This window comes from Cuculus canorus, chromosome 1, assembly GCF_017976375.1.
Source record: "Cuculus canorus isolate bCucCan1 chromosome 1, bCucCan1.pri, whole genome shotgun sequence".
Classification (NCBI taxonomy): domain Eukaryota; kingdom Metazoa; phylum Chordata; class Aves; order Cuculiformes; family Cuculidae; genus Cuculus; species Cuculus canorus.
Window position 1 is genome coordinate 131,333,354 of NC_071401.1, and position 27,803 is coordinate 131,361,156.

Below are 27,803 nucleotides of genomic sequence, written 5' to 3' on the forward strand. Positions count from 1 at the left end.
CAATCATTGCTAAGATCTTATTTTCTATATTCAAACCATGAACTCATCTATTCTATTCAACGTCTACAGGGGAATTTACTAAATATGTATACAGATACTGTAGGATTAAAAAACTATGTGTATATATACCACATCACTCTTCTGGAGTTTCTGTGTTTCTAAAAAAATCAAGTACGGAAAACACTAGATTAAGTGAAAAACTATTTTGCCTTCCAAGTGGCATTACTACAGTGACATTTTTACTGAATCCTTGTGGTAGTACTCACAGCTCCAACGAATTGTTTACCTAGATTCATTTGGATTAGTGGTTTTTCGCTTCATTTAAAACATTTGCTCTGTGTATAAAATATGGCCAAAGATATTAAAAACTGCCTAAACAGAAAACCATAATTATATTAAATGGTTACTGTATGTGATTGATTTGCCCACAGCACAGTTGTGTTCTGTAATATACCTCTAAGAACTAAGCACAGAATTGCTGACCTGTTTTGCCATTGTGCTGGTGAAGTAAAGGACCACTTTATTCACACGATCAATTCCTAGAAGCACAATTACAGATAAGTTTTCTAGAGTAGCCCTTGAAAATAATGGTCCTTTGATTCACTATTTAATGGAATAATGTATCAAACTTGCAAAATGTAGTATAATGCCATTTGGAACTAGCAAACTCTGCAATAAATACAGACATACCTGGGCATTCCAACAAACAATGGCTGATCTGTTACTAGTCCATGTCAAGGATTATAACCAGAGGAAGGGCTTGCACACTGGAAAATTATTCTTTTTCCAGCTCTGTCTAAGGCTAGATATTCTCCCTCCAAACCTTGCCTCAAGAATAATCATTTATTTCAAGAGGAAACATCTCTAGACGAGTTTATATAGATTTCCCAGAGACAATGCCTGTCAAAATTAATAACTTGCACCCCAGGAAGTGTGGCACTTGGCCATCACAACAAACACCTCTGGACTGTGCTCATTATGCCCCTTTCCTGGGGCCAGTCACAGGCATTCACATTCAACTGTGCTTTCATCTGCATACAAATAGAACTGCTAACATAAAGCAGAGGACTTGCTGACACCTGTGCCTGCTTCCTCTCCTCTGGACTTCATTTTCTCTGCTGTTCTTGTGCGTATTTGAACATACACGCCCTTTCCCCCATCAGCAATCCCCCTTCCAGGAATCTCCTCCCACACGGGCTACAATTAGCCTTCACTTGCAAGCACTTTGCATTTATGGAACCTTTCATTGCATTAGACGAGTGCCCCAAAAACAAACTCCAGCTCTCTAGAGAGACATATACACACCTGCCAACACAGATCTCCCCTTTTTTTTAAAGCACCCCTCATAAAGACCCCCACCCATTCTCATCTCTCTTCCTGCACTTCAGTTTCCACTCCTAGAGTTCAAAAATTCCCCTTTGCAGTAAGTGTGCTCCAGACTGTGCCAGACAGCTTTCTGGGGACACAAACAGGAGGGGCTGAATGTAGGTGCTGTACAGATCTCACAAAAATGCACAGAGGACTAGCAAACTTGCTGCCTCTCCAACAGTCCTATCTATTCTCCTGTTCCTCCACCAGCAACAGTCATGAGCGCTTCTCTGATGCCTGGGAGAGATTACACTGAATTGAAATCCCCCCTTGATTAAACCCCAAGTTTCTAGCTCTTCTAAATGTTGTATTGCAGTGTTCACATCCTGCGTTTGCAGGCAGACGGGATTATGCTGAAGCGCTGAGCAAAAGACAGACCTGCCCACATTCATCTCACTGAAAGCCTGACTGAAAAACCTATTAAGAAAATGTACATTGTTAATTGATATAGGAGGAAAATGCAGCTGCTCTGTATAGTGTTTGAGTAGAATATAACTACTTTCTTTGCAGCTTTAACAGTTCTGAGAATCTAATATGGTATCTGTATACGTGGGTACAAAGGAAGAGGGAAGAAATGGGTAAGAAGACAATGTTGGAGTGTGGTAAAGAGACTCTGAACACTTTGTTGAAGAGCAGTCCTACCAGCAGAATACCAAGGTACCGGAGAGAAAGGATGACATGCAGAACAGTGGGACACATCAAGTGCTGAGATGCATTACTAATGGCTTAACCAGGCACTCCCTAACAAAGAATTTCTCGTCCCCATACTTGTAATATAGCAAAAAGTATGTTCTACCCTGAGCAAATGCATGCATGCCAGCAGTCCCATGCACTCCAGCATATCCACACCAAAACTTATGCTCTGCATCTCCCAATGCCACTCAATTCCTCTAGTCCAGTTATAATGCCTGTTGTTATCCCCTCCATCCAGGATGTTACTTTTTTTCCCCATCTGGTCCACACTGCACCAGTAGTGACTTATCCTGCAGCCTGCAGGTTTTCTCCTGAGGCTGTAAATGGGGCTCCCCAGGTTAGGTAACATCAAGTGGCTGCCTAAATGCAATTCTTTTAGGATTCCCTACTTTACCAGCTAGCAACTATGAGAGGCTTGCACAAGTTTTACAGAAGAAGGAACGCTGTCCACTTTAGAGATTCTGTTATCTTTGACCTGAAGGCAGGTCTGTGTCCCATCCCCAATGCCCCTCCATGGGAAGAATAGAAGAACCGTATCCTCATGCCCTTTACAGCATCATGCCAGGGACATGAAAAATACATGTATATTATATACAATAATACATGTAATACCTGTGTAATCACGTGCACCACCACATACAAAACTTCTGCAACTGCTCTTGTCTTCTGCTGCATTTTCAGGTTCTCACTGAACTTCTGATCTTTGGTACTGGGACAGATGCAGCTGGCTGATCCAGGCCATAATGAGGTGATGAGCAGCACTCAAACATGCCATTAATGCAGCAATGGGAGTGGTGTGGCTGCTGAGAGCTGACATTCAGTGGGACACTCCCACACAGCGAAATGAGTGACCCATCACATTTTCATTGAGAAATGAGTGGTGGGGGTAGTCTGCAGAGGTTGCATTCATCTACACTTGCTCTGGAATACCTGACTAAGAACACCTTGGGGACCTCCAGTCTTTTCACAAATACTCCCTCTTGGGCACCGACAGCCCTCTTGGGCTCCCTCTTGGCTGTGGAGCTGCAGCCTCAACAAAATAAAAATATGATACTGAGATATGGAGAGGCATACACCAGCATCTAGAGGCTTCATCTGCCCACAGCCCTCCTACTCGGTCATAGTGGGACTAGACATGTCTGCTTAGACACATTTTCTGGGGAAAGCAACCCCACAAATGCTCCTCTTGGGATAACACTGGTGACTCCTTTTTTTCTTTTCCATATGTTAACTAAATAACCATCATGGCAGATGATGAGGAAGTCAGTCTGAAGCCAAGAGGAAACTGAAGGGTTAAAGCAAATCCATGCCTCCTCCACTTGGTTAATTCCCCAGCAGCCTGATCCTATGTTGAGATGATTCAGGCCAGAGAGAGAAGGCCACTGTCCCCAAGGGAGACCCCAAAGAAAAGACTCTTATTTCCTGTTCAAGAGGATTAAGTGCAAGCCCATTGACAAATCACAGTAAACATCTGGATGTGAGCACTCCATCTATCAAGCCCTAATCCCTGAAGTTATTCATTAATGAATTCAGCAAATTCACACTGTTCTATATATAGGGTCAGCTGATCCTTAGCATTCGGCTTGGAGGTGTTTTGCGTCGGTAGCAACAGATTTTTTACTGTACAAAGTGATCTACCACATCCTGGTTTTGCTTAATTAATTGTTTAGATTAATTCTTCTGCTGTATTTAAAAAAACAAACAGTATCATATTTTATGATAGTATATATTAAAAAAATTCCTGTCTTCAGAACCAACCATGTTCCTGCATTTTATATTGGTTTGCAAGTTTAATTTCCTCTGGAAACTTTCCATCACATGCTGATGGAAAAATAGCATTAAATAGTAATTGATTTTCTTTTCTGTATTTTGTTTTGATTAAAATGAGAATACCTCTCATTTATCATCTGAGAGAGAATAAGCATTGAGTAAATGGTCTGGTTAATTCAAAAGTAATTTGATCAGAACATCCATAATTTACATTGACTTGAACAATAGCAAGGATGCTGAGCACTACCAGATACTAAGCTTATTAATTTAAACAGAATACTTGCATTATGCTTCACATCTTGTGAATGTAAACTACTGGAAAATGCATAATGATCCACATTTTATAACGGGGTTGGGGGGGGGGCTTTCACACAACTGTGCCCTTAGAAGTCATGCGTTAAGTTTAACTGAGACTCCGATCTGCTCACAAAAAAAAAACAAACTCAAAAATGAAACTATGTAGCTGGGTGCATGTTTTTTCACACAGCTGTGCCACCTTATTTTCAGCGAAATCTGGAGGGTTTGTCATTGATATTGTTGGAATCAGCGTTTGGCCCAGAGGTTTTTGTAAATCTAGCTGTGACAGGATATTTTCAATTCACCCTCAAATCTTTGAACTTCACCAGACAGCATGAATCATCCAAACGTGCAATTTATAATTTCCAGCACTTTTGACTTACAGTGCATTGCTGTGATTTCATCTAACTCCGGGGACCTGGTCTTAAAGGGGAAATCTCTTTCTGTGTCTTTATTATTTTCTAAATTCCAGGAGCATGTACGTCTGCTTTCAAGGTTTTGTTTGTCAGAGAATCATAGAATCATAGAATAGTTTGGGTTGGTAGGGACCTTAGAGTTCATCTCATTCCAACCCCATGGTCAGGGACACCTCATAGAATCAGAATCATAGAATAGTCTGGGTTGGAAGGGACCTTAAAGATCATCTAGTTCCAACACTCCTGCCATGGGCAGGGACATCCCACTAAATCAGGCTGCCCAAGGCCCCATCCAACCTGGTCTTGAACACCTCCAGGGATGGGACATCCACAACCTCCCTGGGCAACCTGTGCCAGTGTCTCACCGCTCTCACAGTGAAAAAATTCTTTCCAATGTCCAGTCTAAATCTGTCCCTCTCCAGTTTATACTTATTCCCCCTGGTCCTATCCCCACAAGCCTTTACAAATAGCCCGTCTCCAGTTTCCCTGTAGACCCCTTTCAGGTACTGGAAGGTCGCTATAACATCTCCTCGGAGCCTTCTCTTCTCCAGGCTGAACAGGCCCAACTCTCTCAGCCTGTCCTCGAAGGGAAGGTTCTCCAGCCCTCAGATCATCTTTGTAGCCCTCCTCTGGACCCATTCCAACAGCTCCGTATCCTTCTTACGTTAAGAATTCCAGAACTGGACACAGTATTCCAGATGAGGTCTCACAAAGAGAGGAATAGAGGGGCAGAATCACCTCTCTCACTCTCCTGGCCACGTTTCTTTTGATGCAGCCCAGGATACGGTTGCCTTTCTGGGCTGCGAGCACACATTGCCGACTCATGTTGAGCTTCTCATCAAACAGCATCCCAAGTCCTTCTCTGCAGGGCTGCTCTCAAGCACGTCATCCGCCATTGCGTACTGAAAATGGGGATTGCCCTGACCCAGATGAAGGACCTTGCACTTGGCCTTGCTGAACCTCATGAGGTTCTGACAGGCCCACTTCTCCTGGATGACATCCTGTCCTTCTGATGTGGCAACTGCACCACTCAGCTTGGTGTCATCCGCAAACTTGCTGAGGGTGCACTCAATCTTCCTGTCAATATAATTGATAAAGATATTAAACAGCACCAGTCCCAGTACGGACCCCTGAGGGACACCACTTGTGACGGATCTCCATCTGGACTTTGAGCCATTGACCACTATTCTTCGAATACGACCATCCAACCAGTTTTTTATCCACCTTACCGTCCACCCATCAAATCTATATCTCTCCTATTTAGAGAGAAGGATGTTGTGGGGGACGATGTCAAAGGCTTTACAGAAGTCTAGGTAGATCACACCCATTGGTTTACCCGTGTCCACTGCTGCGGTTACCCCATCATAGAAAGCCACCAAGTTGGTCATACAGGACTTGCCCCTGGTGAAGCTATGCTGGCTGCCATTAATCACCTCCCTCTCCTCCATGTGCTTTAGCATAGCTTCTAGGAGGATCTGTTCCATGATCTTCCCAGGCACCTCCTCCTAGACCAGGCTGCTCAAGGCCCTATGCAACCTGGCCTTGAACACCTCCAGGGGTGGGGCATCCACAACTTCCCCGGGCAACCTGTGCCAGTGCCTCACCACCCTCATGGTAAAGATATTCCTCCTTCTGTCTAGTCTAAATCTGCCCCTCTCCGGTTTGTACCCATTGCCCCTGGTCCTGTCACTACAAACCTTTGTAAACAGTCCCTCCCCACAACACAATTGTCACAATAGGATGCCTCAAGAGGGCAACACGAACTGTGATATTCCAATCTAAAACTGAAAACTGAAGACAAGTGAGTGCAATCTGAAGGACCAAAGAATCATGACTTGCAGAGCTACTCAGGTATACCTATACATTTTTATCTTCATTGCTAGTGCAAATACTCTCACAAGTGAATTTTCTTGCTGTTGATGCTTCTGTAATGGTTGTGCTTCATACCAATATCTGTTTAGGTTTGCAAAGCCTTGTGTTTGTGGGTAAACTTGATACCTCCTTACTACCCAACTGAAAATACTTCATTTTAATCCTATGGCCATTGAAGTTACACTGACAAAAAGTTCTTCCATGTCGAAAGTGCAAGATCAGGCTGTGAGGGACAGGAATTGATAGCTCAGAGGTTGCTTGTCTAGCACAAATAGTTACAGTGTTGTGTGATTTAGGTGATCAGTCACTTACCACAAGTTGTCAGATGGCTAATTCATGCTTACGTATTCTGTTACCAGCTGTGTGGCCAGTCACAGTCCAGAATCCACTGCCGTAAGCTCATGTCATGCACAGACACAAATTAAGCTGCATAGACAGCTTAAAAAAACACTTAATGATGTTTACAAATTTATATGTTATAAAAAGGAGTGGATTTGCAAAAACACTGAGTAATCTCACCCAAATATCCTGTTCATTTCATTAATTATGCAGTCATGAATTACAAATGAATCAAGGAAAATAAAAATATTTGATGTTTACTCTGGTATAAAATTATTAGTGTAGCCTTTAAAATTATTAATTACAATCTGAAAAAGCTTACGTGAGGGGGAACACAGCTTGAGACCTACTCATGATCCCCTTACATATAGGAAAAAGAGCTAAATTCATTTGATTTCTTTGTAAGCACAGATAATCTAGCCAGCTGCAGGAAGGTATGCTCCACTATGAAAACAGCGGGGCAAATGTACTGATGGTTTAAGCAGGATAGGGCCATAAGTGAATTATTTAGTGGATAGGACTAATGAAACAGCTTCACTTGCACTAAGTCTTCAGTGCTGGAGAGGCCTCTGGGGAAACCCTTAACGTGAGTACAGAATTTTAGATACACAGCAGATTTTTTTCCTGACCTGCTATATAAAGGGAAGAATAGAGGACCTACCCAGAATTTTATTATTGAAAACATTAACAAAAGTAGCATTCTAGTATGTAAAAGCAGTGCAATTTCTCTTCAGTGTGGAGAGATATTTGGCTTGAAGAAAAACAGCTAGCACATAGTTCTAAAATAAGCGCTGCTTTGCTTTTCCTATTTACCAGTGAAAATCAGAAGAAAGACTATTCAAGTCAGTGAAATGACATTTATGAAGTTATCATTGTGATACTGTAAACAAATTCTTTGTGTATCTGTGTGGAGGGGAGGAAGGCAAGGAGTGGAAGAATATTGTTTTATCTTGTACGTGTGCATGTAGTAGCTAAAGGAAGGGTTTGGCATAGGAACACAAATTGGTGATGAACACATTGCATTCGTTTTGCACAGCCACTAAACTCCAAGCTGGTGTAGAGCACATGATTTTTTTGGTATACATCCATTTTCTAGGTTCAGGCTAACATCAGTCCTCTAGACATTCCCAGAGGAATTGGACTTCTTCACATATGAGGTGAATTTAGCTTGGAAATGGCAATGCATCACATCACTAATTCTAATTCTCTCCTTCAAGAGCTTTGCTTTTCAGCTGTGAAACGAATCACTACTCCATAATAATTTTTCTAATCAACAAGGCAGAATGCAATAAGTAAATACAACTTAGTAGTTTAAGATCTGAATTTAGGGCTTTCAAAGCACTTAAAAATAAAAAATTTAATAGCATTTAACTATTTGTACATGAATCTAAGTGCCATACTCTAGTTGTAATCAATTTAGGAGTAAGAAAGGAGCCAGTAAGTGATGTGATAAAGTCAATGGACATGTGCATCTTTGCACTAGTCAGTTAACGGACTTTACATATTTTGTGTTAATACTTCTACAATTAGTTAGTTGAGGTGGTTGTTTATGGTGGTGTAAAGCTGTATTTCATGAAAAGCAAAATTTTAAAATATTAATAACAATAAGAATACCTAATAGGAGGGGAAAAGTTATGAATAAGGAACCTTAATCTATTCTTTCTGTTAAAAAATATGGCATCTGTAAGGAGCAATGCCAAGTACTCTTCACGCATGAAAAGTTCTCTGTTGTTATGAAAGCAACAAAGATTAATAAGCTTTCAGCAAATAAGCATTCAAAAAAATGGTACATGATGATTCTTACTGCATTAGTTTCCTACTTAGGATGAAAGTGCTCATAATGCCTTCTTTATCTTCAGAACAGTGAAAGAATAGAGATACCTGTCTAGTTGGACAATATAATATGCTATTTACTTCGTGTTTATGCTTAAACCGTCCTTCCTGATCTAGAACGGTAAGCTGAGGTAGTGTGATGAATGCAAAGTAACCCTCTATAGCCTAAGAAATGAGCCAATGATTCATGGTTGGATGCTAGACCTTGCAAACTGAGCTAACAGATGGAAGGGAAGGAGGGGATCTTCTGGTGCTAATTTCGCAAAGGCTGCTATGTTGATGACTACTTGGATTGGCTTTGCATCAGTTTCAATTAAGTGTGCTCCTCAATATCTTAATCCCTGATTTTATATCATTCTTATTTTCTTCCTAACTTGAGATATTTGAAAGCAACCATGAGTCTGCACACAAGAGCCTCTTACACACTCCCCAAATGTATTTTCTTCATGCAATCATGTTGGAAGCAGCAGAGAATGTGCAAGATCATCAGATTGTGCTCACTCTCCTCTTTGATTTTCTTTAAGTTAGCTTCTCCTGCTTCCCTCTAGTGTAGGTCCGATAGTAGAAGTGTGGGAAGAGACCAATGAGGCTGAGAATGTAGATGAAGACTGCAATGTCGAAGCCATCAGGGAACGGGCATTCTGTGAAGAGGTTGTAGGAAGAATGAGCAGCAATGGCTAAAAATTGGCACTGGAAGAGGGGGAAAAAAAGAAGGAGCCAGATTAGGGATTCTACATGAGACATACCCCTACTGATCATTTGGTCCCTCATAAAGAGCACAAGGTACTAGTAACGTCCTTAACGCAGAGTACCACTTGCATGCTTCTCCTGACATCCCTGACAAAACTTGTCTTTCAAGTCCAATGGTGTTTTCCCAATACAAAAGGGAAATACCTGTCCGTCAAACCTTGAGGTTTGTCCGCTGCTGCAAGGAACGGATTTGGAAACCAGCCTCACCTGCCCAGAAGCAGACTATTGCCCTTGTGCCACCTCTCTGCCACTGGCCTGAGGTCTTGGAATGTGGAGACTAAAGGTGGGAGACTACCCTTCCCTGAATGGTAATCAGATTATTACACCCATAATGATTTTGATCTGCTTTTAACTTAAGGAGAGGAACTACAGATGTTACTTCTATTTATTTAAACGTTAATTCTTTCTTTTATATTTTACTAAGTTACCTGTTTCAATACTCTGAAGCAATGAGTTCTACATACTGAAAATACATTAAATAAAACCTGCTTTCCTGTGCTATATTTTGCATTACAAATATCTTCTCATTTAATGCAATTCTTCTTTGTTCTGCATTTACCATGCAGTATAAGTAAGAATTCTGGACCAGTCTCCAGTGCACCACTATTTTACACCTTACCTAGCTCTTCCCTCTCTTCTCTATTAACTACATACTTTTGTTTTGCATAACCTCTCTTTGTTTGAAATTAAGTCTCCTAGATGCTTAACTATAATTATTGTCCTTGTCTGGAATATTGCTTTTATGCTGAACCTTTGAAAAACCACAGGGTTGGTAGGATTTTTCATCTCTTCAGAGATGAGGGAAAGAAAATCCAAAGAAATTCTCTACAGAAAGTAAAATTCATGTATTTTTCTTTAATTCATCTATTTGCCGGCAGTTAGACATATTCTTCCTATTCAAAGAAGCAGAATGAAGGCTGCTCAATCATGTGCCCTACTGAGAATCCAAAGTTTTCCCAAGTTGTCACCCCACACCTCTCAAATTCAAGCTGTGTTTTCAGGGCTCAGGAGGAAAAAAGGCTTCTATATTCAACAAAAAAAGGGAGAATATTTTTTTCTCTCCTTCCCATTACAAAGGTGGAGACTGGTTAGTAGATATGGTCACTGAAGGTTTCTTGCTAGTTTTGTGAGAGTACCATTCAAAGAAGGTCACCAATCAGTTCACCTCTCACAGTGGCACATTAGGGCATCTAAGGACATGGTGACTTCCATCAGCAGCAAACATCAAGACTTGAGCCAGTGAGGGGACAGAGACAGACAGTAGACCATCACACACAGGACACAGAAGTGCAGAGGTGAACACATGGAATTAATTACCAGGTGCATGATGGTTAGGTAACGCTTCCACCACAAGTAATGGTGCATCTGTGGTCCCAGGCTGGCCAGGGCATAATAGCTGTACATGAAGATGTGTACAAAGGAGTTTAGCATCCCAATAAAGAAGGCTGAGGAATAAGGAAGTCAGGATGAACAAGACACACAAACTATTCAAGGCTAACAAACTATTCAAGACTAACCCTGTGATGAGCTCACAGCCACTGTAATGATGCTTTCAAACTACATCATACCACCCCATGCATGAACCTTCAATCCAGACACCACCTAGAGAGCATATAATATTCTCCCTTCTTGTTTCAGCATATTCATATCTCATATCTGGTGTTTAGAGACAAAGAAAGAGTTTCAAAGGCAGAGGAGAGAATTCTTCATCTTCTGGCCTAAGCATTTCATACCATTCTGGTGTTGTGACCATATTCTGGTGCTACAACCAACAGAGCTTCCCAAAACGAATACCCAGCATCTTGTGCGGGGCCTACCTGGAGTGATCTAGTACTCAGATGATTCTCTTTAAGTGGAGCAAAAAGGAGAAGCAGTCTGGATACAGACCAGAAAGGGAGCAAGGACTAGGCTGGACACAGTCAGAGCAGGAAAGAGAGAGACAGAGCTTGGGCTGCTGCACCAGGCTCATCTGAATGGGGCCGGAGGGACTGCTGGTCTGGGTGGAGATATACATAGACCTTGTATAGGTCATGTATGTTTCTGTTTGGACAAGGAATGACTGGTACAGTCTCATTCTGGACAAGACAGTGAATACATCAGTCTAAATAGCCAAAAGAGCTGACCAAATGGTATCAACTGAAACACACGTGTTTTTCAAACCTTTGGAAATAGGTGAGCTTCCTACCTGCCAGTGAGCTCATCTGCACTCTTTATGCTATCTCCACAGCACAAGAACAGCTGAATCATAAGGTGTCTGCAAAAGCATACCTTGCCCTCCAGGGACATACTTGACACCACCAGTTGAACAGCATAGTGCCATGATGGTACACATGCAGGAATGTCACCTGTTCTTGTTTCTAGCGCAGAATAAAGAAAACCTGAAAGAAGCCAGACAAAGGAAAAACTTGAGTTGATGTGTTTGGACAAAAGAGTTCATGCTAAAAGTGAAAAGAATGTTAATTTTGATTCTGAATCTCCCAAATCCATTTCCTCTACTGTGGATAAAAACTGGTGAAGTTTGACACATGCAATAGATCTTATATTATCTGGAATGGGAAAGAACTGGAGGGCAGGATTTCTTCCACAGAGCCTCAACTATTTTTACGTTTGGATTCAGGTCCCCAGGTCCGAAAAGGACACATCTGAGCCTCTGGCTGAGCTTCTATATGGTTTTCAGTTGCTTGGTTCTGGTCCTTTTCAGGACATAGGATAGATGTTTACTGTTGCTAGAGGATGATCTGCAAAAAAGTATGACATTGAATGCCCAAACCCTTCTGGAATTTGTATTAGGAACAGTGATTTTGACAGACGAATACATGTCTGGTCACTGTATTTCGGTGTGTACATACTCACACACAACACAAGAAGTAAATCTGCTTTTCAGAGGCTCGGACCATCAAAAAGCTGCTTTTGTTGCCGATGGAACCAGAAAATTGGTCAACATACTGGCAATAGACCTAGGAGGGCTCCACATACTGTTCCAATTTTTAGACAGTGTTTTGTCAACTTGTCCCCCTAAAAGCACCAGAATGTGAAGTCTTAGACAGGCTAAGATAATAGCTTACTTCTGCTGACCAAGCAGAAAAATGGAATTCCCTTGTTAGTTCAGTCAACTTATTATGATACAGGGGGAGACCTTAATACAAGCTATAAAAAGGTACTGTCTTCAGGTGAGCTTTCAGTTTCACGAGACACAAATATTTAACCCACAGCTTTAGGATAACCTGTGGCAGTAAAAATACCAGGACACATACTCGTACATTTGCAGTTTTTTTGCTCCCCAAGTAACTGCTAGTATTCAGTCAAATAGGCAATGGCAGATCTTGTTTCAGATTTAATCAACTAGTAGCTAAGGTTTTGGGAGACCATCTGGAAACAGCCATGGTTAAAGCTTCTCCCCTAGCACTGTAGTTAGAAGGGAATGCCCACACACAGGGTAAGTGCTGGGGTATTAACATGAGCAGCCACTGGGACAGAGACTGGCAAATGAGAGAGGAGTGATTATTTGGTTCTGGAGAGGCACTTTTGAGGACGCCTAGAAATATGATACGCAGTGGCAGTGCTGGAATCTTACAGACCAAATGCTGTCAATACTCAGCACACTGAAGCTGAGTAGTTAACAGTATCAGCCTTATTCCCACAAACAAGCTGAAGAGAAGACATGAAAACAGCATTTACTGAAAAGCATCAACCAAATCAATATAGGATCAACTGAGGGCATTAGCTTTTGGCACCCTGCCCCTTTCTGACAAGGGAGTGATTTATTCACGACATCAGCCCCGCTCTGGAGCCAAGCTGAGCCCTCCTTACCGTATCAAGCAGCTCGATGACTTTGGAGAAGAAGAACCACCAACACACTCTTGCCATCTGCTGGGCAGCAAAAGGAAACGCTGTTAGACTTCAAAATCACTACTCGACCTCACTGCCTAAGGTTTTCGACTGTGTATTATGTGAACGCTGCCCGCCTGGGACCTACGGCAAAGGGGAAAAACTAAGGGAATCTAAAAGAGCTGTTGCTTTTTCAAGGTGGGAGTTCAGGAAGGAGTGTCGATCTGGGGGGGCAGAAAGGCATTTGTAGTTTCTTTGGCTAGCCAGACTATTGGTTCGCTCAGTTGCTTGCTTTTTGGCAAGGCAAGGTGAGCTGCTCAGAAACTGTTTCTACCCTAACAGCAAGTATATGAGTAACTAAACAGATAATACCCATACTTGCATGTGTTCCAGCCTGGTTATGTCTGGAGGCAAAGCATAATGGCTCTGAATTCAATCAGAAAAAACTCATGCAGTGTTTGGAAAGCTGAAGCTTGTGGGACACCCTTTCCTCTCGCTGTGATTACCAGACAAGTCAATTGCCTCTGCTGAAAGAAATGTCAAGATTCATGTCATGCAAAATTGAGGATATAAATCCTGGTTTTCTTGTTGATAGCAATCACCCAAAATCTTTATATAATAATAGCAAGAGTCACATGTATTTCAGAGGTTATTTGCAATGTCTATCTTGGACTTCTACCTTCATCCTCTCTTAGTGACCAAAGAGGAAAGTTAGATAGCTATGTTTACTGACAGGATTAATTTATAGAGAACTAAAGCAAAATACAAATGGTGAAGCAGATAATACAGTGAAGTAGATTTGCAAGCAACAGACCGGAGTAAAAGCCTTCTTAGGCATGCAAATTTCTATTTATGAGCAAAACAATCTGCATAGCCACATGAGGAGCAGGGCCTAAGGAAAGCTTTGTATAGAACTGTACCCTCATTCCTAGTTCACTTTGGCTGTAATCCACTGGCTGGCACAGGTAGCTGTAGTCACCCAAGATCGAAGTTACCAGAAACTGAAAGAAAAGAAAACCAATAGTGATGCATTTTCTGTTCAACACCATCTGTTCCAAAAAACAATGTGCATATTAATACTGATGTAATAGGGTCTCAATCTAGTACTCACTGACAGAAAATCCATGTAATTTATACAGCTGAACAAATAGTAAAATATCTAAGTACTTCACATCCTCATTAGAATCTGAAAAAGAAAATTTGGTCTGGGCATATTTGTAACTCTTTATGTAATGACTAGAGTGCTCAAGAACACTTCTACTGGAATAGTGAATTCTAGGCTTCAGAATCTTTCTGAAAGTAGAAAAAAAATTGGACAAATTAACCTGTATAAATGAAACACCAAGCACAGAGAGTTATTTTCATACTTGTCCTCAAATTGAGTGGTATTTGATAAAGAAAAAAAGTGCAATTTGCTTTAACTAGCTGTAACAATTGTCTTATAAACTGAAAGGGAAAATTTGTGAGCATCAAAATATTTTTCAAACCTATTTGGCCATACTCCCTTGAAGACTTTTCAGTCACCTGCAGAAACTAAGGAAAGGAATGTAAAAGGTTTACACATTTAGAAAAAGCAGAAAATAATGATGTCATCAATACTTTTGGCAGCAAGAAACTATAGCGTACTTGCTGCTCTTTGAGAGGACTGTATAAGTTTTAAAAAGCAGTTCTTATTCTCAGAGATGGGTTCCTTACTAGCCAGATCTGAGACAAAATGAGGAGGTTCCATGTATTCCATACAGTCTATGCCTACTGGGGAGATCTCACCTTTCAACTCCTTCATTCAGGAACCTTTCAATGTTAATTGTATGAATGAGAGGAATATTGAGAAATGGGAGGAAATTAGGTATGCTTTGGAAAAGACACTTTCAACAGAAGAATACTGCCCTTTTTCTCGCAAAAACGTAGACATGTCCACGTTGGCTCCCACTCCCTTCATTGGAGTCCACCAGCAAAAGTTATTGAAATGGCTCTGGCTTTCAAAGGCTTCCTGAATGCTTACCTAGGGGCCAATCTTCTCTCCTCACCTCATAGAACATGTAGCTTGATAATGTCATCGTGGCAAGATTGTAGGCAATCAGCAGGCCTCGCAGCTTCAGCGATTTCCGCTTCTGCATGTAGAGAGGACCCAGTGCCACGGCAAAGAGGTAGAAGGCAAAGAGAATTGTGTTTGGAAGTGGAGAGTGCACCATGGGCCACGGGTCTGTCCTTGGATCTGAAAAGCAAAACAAATAGCCAAAGTTGGTATATACCATACACTCTACGGCAGATATATTTCATTACTTCACCATGTTCCCTGCAGCATGCTATCTGGCAAAAAGAAAACTGGTATCTCATGTCTGTACAAAGCAGTGCCATGGTCCTCATACCCTGGAGCTCCATGTGCCTTCTCTGCTAAAAGGCTTTAACTCGGCATTTGGGTTTGGACTGTAGTTCCCAGAAGACTGCTTTGCTGAGCAGCAGTCTTCTGCAGCAGTAGTGGACAGGCTTCAGCTGTAATGAGCTGGAGCCCTCACCACAGGCTTCAAGACTATCCCACACATGGGCAAAAGAAATAGTTCAAGACATGCAGCAAGGCTGCACAGAACAAACCAAAGAGTTTCTAGCTCTTCAGAAGCATAAAGCTTAGCAGCTAAATATTAAAATAGTTCCAATATCTGGTGCTATTTGCCCCACAATGCTCAGAACTTCTGAAACTCTCTACTCCCTTCATTTTTCTATCTACTCATAGGGCACACTCTCTTAAAAGCATGCCATTTCAGTGGGAAATGGCAAAACACTCCTTGCCTGCTATAATTGCTCTTCAGTCTTGCAGCAAAGAGAAGTTCAACAGATTTTCTGTCATGCCATCTCCTCCTAATTCTACCTTAGCCCTGACCCACAGAAATGCAGAATACACTGTGTCTTCAAAAACATCCCAGTCCCCATTCATGCTTGCCTCTCTTATTCCTAATGTGGTCACTGCTCTGCTAAACTCCTTCAGCATTTCCCTTTGCTTCCCAACCTGCCAGTACCAAGCCCCAGACCCTTTCCCTATTCTAGCCCTGAGATCCTTGGTGAAGGTCCTCTATTGAATTTTAGTCCTTGGCTCCATGGTGAGCCTGTTGGCCTCAGGGTATTTTTTTCTTAAATTCCATGCCTGTCCACGTGATTCTTTTAATCCCCATCCCTTCTAAATCTCCCAGTTCTCTACTATTACTCTTGTGGACTGTGTCAAAAGCATTTTGATAGTACACTTCTGGATTTAATAGTCTGTCAGAAGTCCTGAATCCCAATTTAGACTGAAATTCAAGTCCTGAAATGTTTACAGTCTGAGCACTATGCCCCATGTCCTTCCCCTGTCAAAGCCACCACACGGGCCTGCCATTCCACCTTCATGCCAGTTTGTGTCTTTTCTTTAAATTTAACTCTGGGGATCCAACAGAGCCCTGTGGCAACAAACTGGAGCTGCAGAACCTCTACCTATTGAAGATCTGAAATCTCCTAACTGCAAAATGTCAAATCTCAAACAATGAGGAGTGGTTTCTGTCAATATTTCAATTGATAATAGGTTTTACTGGCATCACAAGAAGTTTAAACCTTGAAGTATTGACTCTTTGGTCTACTAAGCTTTCCCATGAAACATGCATATGAATTAAAAAAAATTACTTTACTATTCCAGATATAACAAGTAATCCTAAGCACAAGGTGCTCATCATCTGCTCAAAGCCAGTTGTGCATAGAACAGAAAGTTGTTGAAAGTTATCCAGAATGGGCAGAGGAAATCCCACATCCGTTCAGTCCTTACATCTGGGGTGTCCCTGAGTTAAATTTTAAGACTCAAAGGAAGTTCATAGTTATGGGGAAGGAAAAGTGAATATCTGCCTATTGAAAAAAATGTGGACTCAGATGAGGATCATATTCCTTCTAGATTTCTTCTTCATCATCATGTTATTTATGTGGAGATTCCTCTTTAAGACAGCAACTCTACATACCTCCATTTTCAAGGATCCAGTTGTAGAATTGCTGAGCTTTCTGCCAAGTTGAAGCCATCACAAGTTCTGCAAATAAATAAAAATTAGCATCTCCAGGATCAAATTAACCCCATTTATCCTAACCTGGACTGAGTCTTAAGTAAAGAGGCTCCTAAGACAAAGGCTCAGGCCTATAGCTAAGAAAAGGAAAATAGTTTGTTCTCTGTAGAAATTGAAATTTTGGACCAGGATTTTTCATGTTTACAAAAGGAAGGAAGAGATTATCTCTTTAAATTCTATTCCCAGATTTCAATATTTTGTTGCGGTTTCACCTCTAGAAATACTCTGAGTAGCTGCATGTGAAATACCAGAGCCAGGAGCTCTTGGTACTATGTTGGGAAATCAATCACGTGATATTATTTTCTAAAGAAGTGTAGGCATGACATTCATGCAAGGACACACACCAGGTGGCATAACTGCATTCTTCTGCAGGCATTCTTGGAGATTCACAATGCTGGCAGGCAGTTTGAGATTAATTCAGTACTGCTGCAACTCCAGAGATGCTAACAGAGGTATGCTGGTTATTTGATTTTTCTGAGGCCCAGTTTATACATTGTTTGTCTTGTCAATCTTGTATATGTTCTATAATACAGTGTATTAAAGTAGCATACTTGTATATAATATGATGCTTACCTCTTCCCTTCTATCCTTCAATAGGGAGACCTTTTAAATGACAATGTTTGCCAACTGTACTTTTAACTTTGGACATCTGGGCAAAAGCTATTAAAATTAACAAGGCTTTGCTGTATCCCAGTTGTACATAGATTCACTGTGGTGAAGGTAACACGCAACAAAATGTTGCTATACCTACATCTCCCTGTCTGCAGACCTGACACGCAGCATCGTGTTGGTGACTGAAGCGTGCTTCCATGTATTGCTCTCCTGCAGTTAATCATTGCAGTCAAACCCCATTTTGGTGTGTTTCTCTGACACATACCCCAAGACCCTCAGTACGAGAATGTCTCATATGCATCCTGACACAGAGACACATGGCCTTGTAATCTGGGCAGAATCTGCCAGCAGAGAGATTAGTCAGTGATTATCAGCTGGCTGAGATTCAATCCAGTAGGGATTTCATACCGTTACATGAGCTCAGACAATCCATGCGCAGTCCAGCTCACTCCACTCCACTTCCTTTCCTTTCCCCAAACCCTCAGCCTGAAATAAATAGGAAAAATCAGGACGCAGGAGCACACTTACCCCAGCGCTGCACAGGGGTGTCCTCAGTAAACAGCCACTGCTCCTCTCGCTCTGGATGAATGCAGCGGGCAGCAAAATAAGAAGCTCCAAGAGCATTAAGCAGACACCGTGCTCAGCTTTCTTCTTCACAAGTGAGGTGAGTACATCACCTGCCAGGTCTCACACAGATATGATGAATCTTGACGCCTCGTAAGTGCTTCTATGGTTCAAGGTCTCCCAACAGTACCCACCATAAAAGCACTGTGAGCTGCAGCCACTACGATGTTGTCTCATAACTTTTCTGGAGCAGAGGTCAGTTATATCACATACTCCTCTCCCTCCCCCTCTTGCCTCTCCCCACATGATTTATCAGATTAGGGGACTGGAAAGAGGAGGAAAACAAATGCAGAACAAGACTGGGTGGGATTCCACAGGAGTGAACCATTGACCTTTTGTATCATGCCTGGGAGCCTGGCCAAGCAGGAACCATGCCAGCATTTCTTCTGCAGGTTTCTTCAGGACATGTCGCGACATCTTTTCAAACAGTAGAAGGACAAGACCCTAGAAAACAATCTGTTTGTAGCTCTCCTTCAGCACATCATGAGTGGCTGTCAATGAACCTATTGTGTGCTCAGAATAAATCCAAACCACAAATGAGGGAGCGGAGAATGGTGGAAACACCACCCACTCAGTCAGGGAAGGTAGACCAAATTTAGCTGGAGCCACACCTCCTATCCAGCCTTTGTCCCTGGGGCAGCCACACTTATCTTTCTTAAAGATATATGAAAAATATTTTGAGGAGTTTGACAGCGATACTGAGTTTGCCCCTTTGTGATTTCCAGCAGACGTATCAAAGAAAGAAATGCAGAGAGCCATAGACAGCAGTGACTCAAGTTAATAGATGCAGTGCGTGTGATTCAGTCACGTGTAGAAATAGCAATTCAGAACACACATCCTGGCCCCATCCCAGCAAAAAACAATGCAAAGACAGGTGATGGGCTTCTGCTTGGTTGCCTGAAGTGTACCTGCACCTAAGGTTAGATATGACCTCTTATTTTTCCAGTGGGCTCAGTTTATTAACAGAACTCTGAAAAAATGATGGAAGCATCATAACTTGATGACATTTTGTCTGTCATCAGATCATCATGAGCACCTCTGAAGGGCAAAACACCAAAGATTATCTTTTGAAAGCAGGATAATTAGACATACTACTTGATGGCTGTTTTTTGTTGAAGTGTCACTTGCTGATGCTGCTGGACTATTGTATAACTGTACTGTGCAACTACTGTTTCCGTTACTTGTGGAAACTGAAAGAAATTAATCACTTCTGGAAAAGTTGATTTAGGGTGTAAGCTTTGCATTTTGTGGGCAGGTGGTCAGAAGTACAACCTAGTTTATATGACTGACCTTAGATACCATAGTGCGAAGGGGTTGTTGATCCAGGTTGTTGTTCAGGTTCAGGGAGACATTTATGACAAACTTTACTTACTATTTTCTTGCAGAGCTTCTTATAAAGGCCCTTTCTTGGAGTTCTTAATTTCTCATTAACCAGGTTTCATTTCTAACATTTTGATGCCCAAGGCTTTAAAAAGGTTAGCTGACTTATCTATGTGATTCAACGGAGGTAATGAATCAGATCAGCCCTTCCTATCCATCTGTCATGTGTCGATGGGGCTGTGTTTTATTACTCCTATTTGTTAACTTTAAATAATGTTTGTTGAGCTTATAGTCATGTATAAGACTCAGAATTACAGACACAAACTTTTCCATCAAAAATTTTTAGCCTGTGTGGTGGTGCAACCCCACCTTGGACAACTTGCTTATCCAGAGTAAGTCAGGCACTTTGGGGGAAAGAATCTTCCCCATTATAAAAACGCCATGACTCTGAGTGCTAAGGCACTGCCTAAATGCACTTGAAACTGCTTTGCTTGGGAATGCTCCCCTGTGGACTGAGAGAGGGACTGATTGTCAATCACCTCCTGGCAGCCCGGTATGCCCGCTACCTGGATCAGAGCAATCTGGAAAGTACTGGAATCATACAGTTGGTGGAGAGTACCATGGTTACCAAGCATGAGCTATGGCAACAAATACTGACCAAAGCCAATCATCCGCTACTCTATAAGACCTTTTGAGCTCTCCAGAACCACAGCATCTGCATCCAGCATCTCCCTCTGAACTGAGACACCTTTGGGGATCATCTACTAACGCAAGACTGAGGACTAGGGTGAGAATACACTTCTCACAACTCACTGATTGCCTGTTGAGGATGCTGATGCATTGAGGATGAGTATTTCAGTAATCTTGAGAGTGAAATTTTAGCCAGGTCAGCCTCTGTGTATTTGGATCCATCAGCCTCTGTATGTGTGTGTACATATCTGTATGTGCGAATAGATTAAACTTTGTAGTAAGGGTAGTGTGAACCTTGCCATTTGAACCATAAACAAGTTGCTGATCTCATTCTACAAAATCTTGTTAAATCACTTTGAATCATGTAGCTAGTCAACTGATCATTAAGTGTTAATAGAAATTAAATACTTCAGTTTGGTGATTTGCCTCAATAAATCTTAAACTGCTCCTAAATCAAAGCCTTGAAAAAAATTCTATCCATGCCACCCTGGTAAAAAAAAAAAAATAAAAAAAAAATTAGCTGAAATGAATTTTCATGTATTTCATTTGGGGCAAAGTATTTCATTGCTAATAAAATTAAAACTAATTTAAAGAAAAGTACCGCAAAGCATGTTTGATTTTGTTAAACCTGCCCTGTTCCCGAACTATTCCTAATGGTACTGCTGCAGATGTTCATTACCATGGCTGGCAGATGGAAAGATGATATCACTAACACAGTACTTTTGCACTCCAAGAATGGATGTGCTTTGATAGATGTTGGTACAAATATGAGGGCAGATCTGTAGGGATCACCAACAAAAGATGTTGGGACTTTCAGTTTCAGCAAAAACCCAATAGAAAAAAATACATTTCTCCTTCACAGAAATAGTATTGGAGGAGCTCTGAATACCGAAGTGAATTGGATTTTTCAGTCAGTGACTTCTCAAGAAAAAAAGAGTATTGCAGGAACATGGATTGCAGACGTAGTAATAAACAACTAAATTTTGTACCATATGTGACAGCTTGGAAAAGTCAATCCCAGATTTAAAAGATTGCATATTCTAACTGTTTTAAAATCTGCCTATCTCCTGCTCATAACATGGGTGTTTGTCACAAAATAGCCATCAGTAACAAATAGCAACAGTGAAACACCTTTGAGATCTTCTAGGCAACGATGTTTTTGTTATTTGGTCCTCTTATTCCTGTTCCTTCCAAGCAAAACTGTACTGAAGCCACAAATCAACAAAACAGACCTGTTTCAGTACTTGAGAAAGGCGCCATAAGATAGCTTTTTCTGGATATCCAGACTACACCATGGTGATGCTCTCAACACCACAACACAGGCTTATCAGATCTGTGCTTTGCTTAACCTACCTATACTTCATATGAAGGAGATGTACTGTGGTACACATCTGAAGTTCAAAACCTAATGGTTCTAATCTCATCTCTTGTAGCAGTGTCATTTGTAACTGTGAGCAATTAAACTCATTCTCTTGCAAAACAAGATCAAAATTACCTACCCACCTAAAAAGTTTCTTTTAACATAGATAAAATGGCTTGAAAAATAGGAACTACTTCTTGCTATAAATCAAGATGTTATATCAAATCTAATTTTTATTCTCCAATCTTTAAATCATTATTATGTTAATATTTCTGTTCTCCACTTAATCCAAGCCATGCTGTACAGGGCAGGCAAGTCTCAGATTTGATACCCCATTTAAGTTCATATCCACAGTGTTACAAGGGTATAAACTACACTCACACAATAAGCAACAAAAATCTGCCTGAAAGAAAGGATTACTCAGATAAGTTTACTAATCAAACATACTGACTTTCTTTAGCAGATCTGAAACTGCAGGGATACAGAGGGTGATAGTGAAAATTATGATCAAGGCAAGATCTCTTCTGCAGTGGAACACGCCTTCAAGTGTACTTGCCAGCTTACTGATGTCAACACCAAATAATAGCAGGAGGAACTTCAATCTGGGTTGAAGAATATCTAACCAGTTAAGGCACCACAACCTTAACTACCAGCACACATTTAGAGGTCTCAGGTGGCCAGACACCTTGTAAAACTTGCAGATATCTGACCCTCAGAAAACTTGAATGGCATCAAATTCACTTCATAAGCAATTCAACTGAACCAAGCCTTTCAAGTGTTTTCTGTACACAGATATTCATGTGCAGTATTTTATATGCAGATATTTAAAATTACTTGTCGCTTATGTATAAAACTTATGCCACCTGACCAGGGATGGAGTCCAAAGGAAGATGCACACTGGTGCTTTGCCCCGGGAAGTTGTGGCTGCCCCATCCCTGGAAATGTTCAAGACCAGGTTTGATGGGGCCTTGAGTAGCCTGGTCTGTGCAAGGTGTCCCTGCCCATGGCAGGGAGTTGGAATTAGATGATCCTTAAGGTCCTTTCCAACTCAAACCTTTCTACTATTCTATGATTTTAAGTGGCACTTTCCTGACCAGCTTCATCTGGTGTGGAGGGTCCTGGAGCTGGAGAAAGGCTTCAATGAGATGTAAATGTCAGAGCCACGGATGCCACAGCATTGGAGGGAAGGCAAAAAAGCCCAGATCTCTCATTCAGCTCAGATTACATCCATGCTTTTGCTAAATAAATTCCACAACCTATTATATGGTATTGTACCTCTTAGGGTAGTTGTACCTAAGTTCTGAGAAGTTCAAGAATGGAGTTAGATTGTTGATGCTACCAAGAAATGAAATACTACATTTCTCCTTGGCAAGACTCTCCTCCAAAGAAAGCTCTGAATTTCTGAAATGGTATCTTCATGACCATATTTGTCAAGAGAGGTTTGTGTAATCCCCCTGCTTTGTGCTCTTTAACAATCACATCAACTTTCAATTGCTAACTACAGAAATAAATAACAGCTGTTTTTAAGAGTATTCTTTCAACAATGGGTAACATAATAATAGACATTTTTACAGCAATAGAACTTCCTACAGAATAATAATTGAATGACTCAGTTTGTTTTACTAATATGTAATTACTACCTCAAATATGTTTCTGGAGAAATACATGCTCTGTATTCTGGATTTTAGGTGACAATCAATCATCACTAAAACACTTTGAAAGCCCAAGCAAACTTTTCAGTATATTTGGGTCTAGCCCAAACAGCTTTTATGAAAGAAAAATTCCGAGTTCATGGCTACTTAGAGCAAACAAAAAAAAAAAAAAAAAAAGCCCTTGTGATGCACAATGAAGCAGTTGAAAGAAGCTCCTTTTGGCACAGGGATTCTGTTCCTTTGTTGCCTCTCTTTTACACCATGCAACCAATTGCACAGACCTTGGAAGTTTTAGCACAGATTACAGGAAGAAAGATTTTGGCAGAGGTACTGAGCAGCCTGTCAGTGTGCATAGGACTGGAAGATTACAGCAACTGTTGTGTAAACTATGGTCTTGAAAACCAGAATTTTAATTTTATCAGCATAGATTTTTCAGTATAATTATTCTGTATGCAATATATGAAGCATACTCGGTGGTCTCAGAAAAGTCATTCACTCTCTCTATGCCTCAGTTTCCAAATCCGTGAGACAGAAGGAAAACTTGTCTATCTCACAGGAGTGGGGTGAAGGTGATCTGCAGCTAATGTACAAGCATTGGCCATATTCTGTCAGTTTGGGTGCCAGACCAGGGTTCTTCTTGTGGCTCTTTGTGGCCTTGGGCAAGTGATTTCAGGTGAGAATCATCTTACAAGATACCTAAATTTAGGTGTCTACATGTAGCTGTCTACAACTGATTTATCTTCTACTATAGTTAGGGGATCTTTAAGAACTGATTCAGCTGCTGATAGATAGGAACCTATCGGCATTTGGAGTGCCCTAATGTGTCTTACCTGACCTCCCACCACTCCATTAGGTAAAGGATTCCTGCAGGTTCTGTGCCATATCTGTAAGCTCCATGTGGATAGCAGACCTACCTTAGGGCACCTCCAGCAGCACTAGATATCCATGTATTACCACCTGAATGGAGTCCTCTTTGCTTCTATACTCATCTTTTGTCATTCTTGCCTGCTTACTTGGCCAGTTCTTTGAGGTAAGAATCTTCTCTCAATAGTCTTGGCTGTGGGAGCCTGAAATGGCCCTGTCTCCAAAAGTGCGTTCTCAAAAAACATATATGCCTAGAGAACTCAGAAACCTTTGACTTTCATCTCAAAATCCACTGACCATTCATGATGGCTTGAATCAACATTGCTCCAAAGTTGGGCTGTGAATGGTAAGGAAGAGTAATGCTGATTCCAAACATCCTTCAAAAAACTCCCAGAATTTAGCTGAAAAATATGTCTTGATCAGTTGTGTAATAATGACCTCTTATAAAGAAAACTGCAGACTTCAGGAATGGTGATAGCAACAAGGTTTTTATGCTAATATCTTGGCCAGAAGTGAGAAGCCAAAAGAAAGAAAAGGTAGAAGCAATCAGCTTTCATTTAGACATTAGTTTGGGGATCATCTCAACTAGATTTATATGCTCAGTTCTGAACTGGTGACTCCAGAACCCAAGAATAATTGCACAGTGAAATATGATCATCTAGTGTCTTACTTATAACTTGAATGTCAGTCTTAGAAAGGAGTTGCCCTCTGGATTTGCCCCTCTCTCTCCATATGTGGTAGAAGGAATCACTGATCATGAACTCTGAATCAGAGCAATAAAACTGAAGGGAGGAATCTCAAATCAATGAATGTTTTTTCTCATGCTAGAGGTCTACAAAGCACACAGAATGAACTAGGTTATTCAAAGCCTCTGATATAAGCTGCATATGGGTCTCCAAAAACCAGACCTTATAGAATTTACAATATGTATGAGTCATGAGCAGAACGTTAACAATTAACTACTGCTGCCACTTCTACCATATCCACGTTATAAGAATACAGTGCTGAGGCTGTCTGATCTGAAATGCTGAACTCTGTCTCTTGTTTTCCCATCTGAAATCAAGGGAATACAAAACCTTTACAAACCTCTCTCTTCTTTTGAGAATCTTCCTCTTCCATTTCACTCCCACACTGAACCACCACCAGCACTGACTGAGAAATTAATTCTCACCAGCTGTTCCTGTTGAAGGGAAAGTACATAGTAACACTTGACACTGAGCATCCTTTGCTACTGGAGAAGGGATATTTTTCTCTGACTGTACCCTGCCTTCTGGTATTCCTGCACTATGTGCACCAACCTCATCAAACATGCCAGTTATGCTAGATGTTACTTCAGAGGCTTAAGAGAGCTATAAATGTTTCACAGATTTTTTACAGGCCACTTATAAATGACTTACAAATGTAGTGGGGACTAGGATTCCCACTACAGGAAAGGTGATGCAATTAAAATGCTGGCATTAGGAGCATATCATGTGTATTCTTGATTTGAAATCAGATGCTCTGAATTACCACACCAACATCTGTCATCCTCATGGAGATTCTTAAAATCTAAGACATCTAAGGCATTGTCTAAGGCTAAGGCATTGGACAATGCCCTTAACAACTTAAACTTAAACTTTTAGTCACCCCTGAAATACACAAGCAGTTGGACTACATAATCATTGTAGGTCTCTTCCAAATGAATTCTATTCTATTCTATTCTATTCTATTCTATTCTATTCTATTCTATTCTATTCTATTCTATTCTATTCTATTCTATTCTATTCCATTTCATTCCACCCCAATCCACTCCACTCCACTCCATCCTATTCTATCTCTCCCACTTCTTGTTCACCTGGCAGATATCCATATCATCTTCCCTCTGCAAAGATGTCTACATCAAATTAGTCTTACCTAAATCTACCTGTGATGATGCCACCATGATTTCATCCCTTTCTGTTTCAGCCCTACGCCTGGAGAAACTGCCCCTCAAAAACTGGTATGGCTACTGTCTCACTCCTTTTCCTCTTCACATCTTTCCCTCCAATTACACCTGCAAATCACTGGCACGTTGTTGTCAACAGAAAACCGCCAATCCAGGATGTCTCCCTAACTCTTACCACTTTACTTTCTATTCCCATTTTGCCTACTTATACCTTTATCCTGCCCATGTCTGCAAAACACTTGATTGTGTCTAACGTGCAGACTGCAAGCTCTGCAGGGTCCAATTCCCCTTACAGTGACTGCCAAAATACTTACAGTAGCAATTAAAGCAAAGGATGCAAAATCCTCTTTCCTTTTTTGTCTGATACAGCTGCTCGCAGAGAACTGGAAGCTAAATAGAGCAGATATTTGTAGGAAACAGAAAATTAACAACTCAACTTTCCAACTTCTAATGCTGGATTGAGTAGCTAATAGGTATACATAATGTTGTGATCTCTGTCCTTGTGACGCAGTTATGACTTGGAAAACAGCAGATATCTTCCTGAAATTGCCTCACATTTAGAATAGCAAAAAAGATTCAGTTTTGTTAGGGCCCGTTCTTTATCTCTGCATGGCCTATGTGAAATAGAAGTCTTTGCCTTAGGTTAATATAAGGCATATATAAGGTTAATACAAAAGGCATAAGACATGAAATCTTCACTGGGGCAACATTATTTCCTTCAACTTGAAAGAATGGCAACTTTCTTACTGGGGAGTATGTACTTTTGTAATATGCAAACTTCACAGCAATTAAAACAGCATGGATGATCACTAAGGGGGGGAAGTGCTATTTCCCTTTCATTTATTGCAGAAAAAAATGCAATTGTGACTCTGTTTCTGGCAAACTCTTAGACTAGTGGCGAATAAGTCTTTAACTGGAAAGGCTACATGCAGTGAAACAGCTGCAGAGCTGCATCATAGAAGTGAGTGACGTGAATCCTTTCTAACCCCCTGAGGTGTTATGAAGGTTAATTACTGTTTACATATGCTTGAAGATCTACAGATAAAAGACAATATGTTCCCGGGAAGCATGATTAATATCACTGTTGCTGCTGGCTAGTACAGTCTTCATAAAGGTGACAGCAAATTAGCCAGAGTAACATGCAGGAATTTTGCCTCCTCTTGCTGCAGTATTGCCGAGGAATGGGAAACCTACTGCTTTCTATTCCCCTGCAGTAACATTGCATACTAGTTAATCTAACCTAGAGTCTTGTCATATTTACAGGCTGTAAGTGAAATCTTGAGTGATGATGTGGACTATCAATCTCGCTTTGCTAGCCCAGTATACTTCAAGCTGCAATACACCTCAGCCTACCTTCCCATCTTAACTACCACAGGAAGTTTGAAACTGATCCACTCAGGATTGTACATGCTCCTGGGCTGGTCATTTTGTCCTTGTTGCCCTCCAGTGCTTTGGGACACCATTTTCTATATACGAGTAGAGGAAAAACAATCTTAATGATAGCGTATACCTCTAATT

At 41.0% G+C, this 27,803-nt stretch overlaps 1 long non-coding RNA gene and 1 pseudogene across 1 annotated transcript in view; one reads left to right on the top strand and one right to left on the bottom strand.

The window, feature by feature from the left end:
* LOC104066618 (elongation of very long chain fatty acids protein 4-like) lies at positions 1-21,240 on the bottom strand (annotated as a pseudogene).
* Positions 17,213-27,803, top strand: part of LOC128849666 (uncharacterized) — a 21,383-nt gene continuing 10,792 nt past the window's right edge. Inside the window, exons 1-2 of the long non-coding RNA XR_008447456.1 lie at positions 17,213-17,691; positions 18,337-18,515. This is a non-coding gene — a long non-coding RNA (uncharacterized LOC128849666). The remainder of the gene's footprint in view (positions 17,692-18,336; positions 18,516-27,803) is intronic.